Raw genomic sequence first — 3,793 nt, 5'->3', positions numbered from 1 at the left:
GGTAGGTCAGAATTATCTTCATATTTTGGATTGGAGTGGGGAACCTTTTTTCAGCCCAAGGGCCACATTTTCTTCTGAGGGCCATATGTTAGTGGTAGGTGGGACCCGAGGCAAAAGTGGGAGAGCAACAAATATAAATTTTACCCTTGTACATTAGACTAGTTTCTACACATACTCATACACCCCTCCCTACCCTCCATCCATCCAAGGAAGCAAGAAGCGTTACCAGAGTTCAAGGACACATTGCAGCCAGGCAAAAACACACATGGCAGGGCCAATGAAGGGTGTGACCTGAGGAGAGGGTGTGGGGGAGAGTTCCAAGAGCCTGATAGAAAAGCCTAGAGAGGCCACATTTGGTATACTGAATGCATGGAAGGAAAAGATGCTGGCCCCACCCTTGGTATTTACATGTACAGCATTAGTGTGAAAGAGCTTATGTGCATCTTGCTATATGAGCAAGCATAAGGTCTGAGGTTCCCCACCCCAGTTGTAGATGGATGGGCTGAGACTGAGACCACATTCACGCCATCCATTTATTTCCCTATTATTCCAGTCATGGCTTCCCCCAGAGAATCCTGGGAAGTGTAATTTGTGACCCCTATTCCACTCCCAGAGCTACAATGATCAGACTTCTCTAGGAAGAGGAACTGATTGTTAAACCACTCTGGAAACTGTCGCTCTATGAGGAGGAGTCTCCTAACAACTCTCAGCACCCTTCACAACAGCGCCCTGCACTTACATGCATGGACGTACAGATTTCTGAGGGCACATCTCCTTCTCTGTAGGCAGGCTCATACAGGGGTTTGAAAGACAGCAAGACTGCAAATAGCCAGGATGCCAACCATGCAGGGCCTTATAAATGTTAGTACTAACACCCAGAAATAAATTTGTAACCAATGTAATTGCCTAGCCCCCAAGTGTGTTCTAGTGGTTGAATTTTACACCAGCTAAAAATTATAGATTATATTTAAAATCAGCTATATGTAGAGCTTACGGCCATACTACCCTGAACATGCCCAATCTCATCTGATCTCGGAAGCTAAGCAGGGTCAGGCCTGGTTAGTACTTGGATGGGAGACCACCTGGGAATACCGGGTGCCGTAGGCTTAGAGGAAGGCAATGGTAAACCACCTCTGAATACCTCTTACCATGAAAACCCTATGAATATATTCAAAAGATGCATAGGGTTGCCATAAGTCATAATCGACTTGAAGGCATATAACAACAACAATATGTAGAGAGCATTGCAATAGTCTAGTTTGGATGTATCTTCTGTTTGTGTTATTATGGCCAATTACTTTTGTCTAGATAGGGTTGCAGCTGGCAAACCAGCTTTAGTTGGTAAAAACTTGCCCTAATGAGACATTGTACATTAGGCTATTTAGAGTGGTTAGAGTGTCAGACTCGGACCAAAGTTCTCTGGGAAGAGAGATTGACTGGTAAACTTCTCTGTCAATTGTAGCTCTGTGAGGAGTATAGGAGTCTCCTAACAGCTCTCAGCATCTTTCACAAACTACCCTTCCCCAGATTCTTTCAGGGAAGCCGTGACTGTTTAAAATGGAATAATAGTGGAATAAAGGTATGGTAAGAATGTGGCACTAGTGTGATAGACTGTGACCAGATGGCCAGTGTGTCTATTCATTCTACTATCAATGTACACCTAATTGTTGATGGGCAACTTCGAAGCCCCTCCTGCATTCTTTCATATGGTTCGACAGGACCCTGACTGGACAGCCCTTCAAATCGTGGACACCTTCAAACAGAGAACTTTTCTCTGTAAAGGAGGCAGTGCCGGTGCCAGGCTACTTTGCGCCCTAGGCAAGGCTAACTACTTGCACCCCCTCAAAAAAATTGCTAACTTCAATTTTCAAAAACAGATGTCTTGTAGAAAAAATGAAAAACACAAAACTTGAATTTATTTTAGTTGCATTTTTTCCAAGGGTTAAAAAAACTAATCTGTATAAAACTGTGCCCCTCAAAGGTCGGTACTGTGCCCCTCTGAGGTCTGCACCCTAGGCGGCTGCCTAGTTGGCCTAATGATAGCACCAGCCCTGAAAGGAGGACACATGGCCACTCTATTTGGCTCTTAGCTACTATGCTACACTAGATCTCAGCTGCTATGTATCTCATCTTAACTTATCAAGCAATTGCAAACTTTTTTAACAAAAGAAGAAAACCGCAAGATAGCTAAATGAAGTGAATGTCTAATGAATAAATTTATTAATGAATAATTTATTAAGAAGGAAATGAATGACTAATCACCTATCAAGAACACCAAGATAACAAGCCTCAAATGTATGCTTTTGCAAAGCTCAACAGATAAATGTTCAAATATTGTTTTAATTCAGAAAACAAACGAGACCATTTTAAATGTATAAGAAAGAAAAAAGAATGCAGCACAGTACTCATTACCATATACTACCCTGTAAAGCAAATAATTACCTGTCAACACTTTTATTTCTCTTTTCAATCCACAGATGAAAAGCTTCCAGTGATAGCAAATGTCATACATTTCATGTACATGCATGTGCAAACACCAATAAGGAAAATACAACCTCGGGGATTTTTAATGTGTAGCCTAATGTGGGACACAAGTGATCTTCAAGGTTCTTTTTAAAAAGGTTGTGAGCTATAGTCAGTATTATGAGTATATCTTCTTTGATACCCCCATCCCCCAAATAAGTCTTTTTAGCAATGGTGCAATTTTCAAGTGAATATATTGCTTCAAGGGTTTGTGTTTGTTTTTGAAGCACCTTTACTAATAGAAGAACGGTCAGCATGCATTTGGAGCTGCAATAAGAAGAAAAAGACGTAAGCATATTTCAGACAACTGTGGTTCTTTTTGGTGTGTATGTGTTGCATAATCACTAGCAATGGGCAGAGGTGAATGGGCTTATGTTTTGTGTCAAATGAATTGGATATTCATTGTATGATGAGATTCCCCCATGGGGTCCAGTGGTATGACTCAACAAATACTTTTTGAAATACAAACTGCAAAACTGACATTTCCCTGCAACACAGAAAGTACATTTTGTAATTTGTATATTTTTGTTGTTACACAACATCAAACTCCCCAAATACTAAGAGCACAATCCCTCCTGGTGTGCTTACAGTTGAGTAATCATGGAACGATGGTAATAAAGCCAAGTGGAGGCTGCTTCTCTCCCTCCCCCTCCCTGGTACAAGTGTATGGATCACAGCGTGCTAGCCATTACCTTATGCAAAAGTCAACATTGGCCCCCTTTGGACAGAGATGACTTGGTCACAATATTCCATTCTTTGATAAGTTCCATATTGGATTATTGCAATGTGGGGCTGTCCTTGAAGATGACTCGGAAACTTCAAGTGGTCCAAAATGCAGCAGCCACATTACTGGCTGGACTTCCCTTTAGATATAAGCCCTCTTTTAAAATGGCTGCATTGGTTGCTAGTTCATTTCCGGGCCCAATTCAAGGTGCTCATGCTAGTGTTTAAAGCAGTGATTCCCAACGTGGGCAGTAGCACCCCCCTGGGGGGCATTACAACCTTTCAGGGGGGTGTTGGCGTGACTACAAACCTTAGGGGGGTGTTTGGGTTCATTAGGGGGCATTGACATTTGGCTGTCTGATGCGACAGTTGAAGCATTTAAGTTTAATTTTATTTAATACACAAATCATTAATTTTTAAACTGTTTTGTCCCCAGTTAGAATGTATTTAATAGTCTCAAATTCATGGAAATAACACTATAAATAGTGTGTGCTCTTTAGTAAAGAAATTCTGAATAGCAGCCAGTGTCATATCAAGGAATGGGGAT

The 3,793-nt window shown here is 41.4% G+C and overlaps 1 non-coding gene across 1 annotated transcript; it reads left to right on the top strand.

Annotated features, from left to right (window-relative positions):
- Positions 1–988: 988 nt before the first annotated feature.
- Positions 989–1,107, top strand: LOC133364723 (5S ribosomal RNA). Its single transcript, XR_009758017.1, has one exon. It is a non-coding gene; the product is annotated as a 5S ribosomal RNA (ribosomal RNA).
- The last annotated feature ends 2,686 nt before the right edge of the window (positions 1,108–3,793 follow it).

Source organism: Rhineura floridana, chromosome 9, assembly GCF_030035675.1.
Source record: "Rhineura floridana isolate rRhiFlo1 chromosome 9, rRhiFlo1.hap2, whole genome shotgun sequence".
In the NCBI taxonomy this organism is placed as follows: domain Eukaryota; kingdom Metazoa; phylum Chordata; class Lepidosauria; order Squamata; family Rhineuridae; genus Rhineura; species Rhineura floridana.
This window is presented reverse-complemented; position numbering and strand designations above follow the sequence as displayed.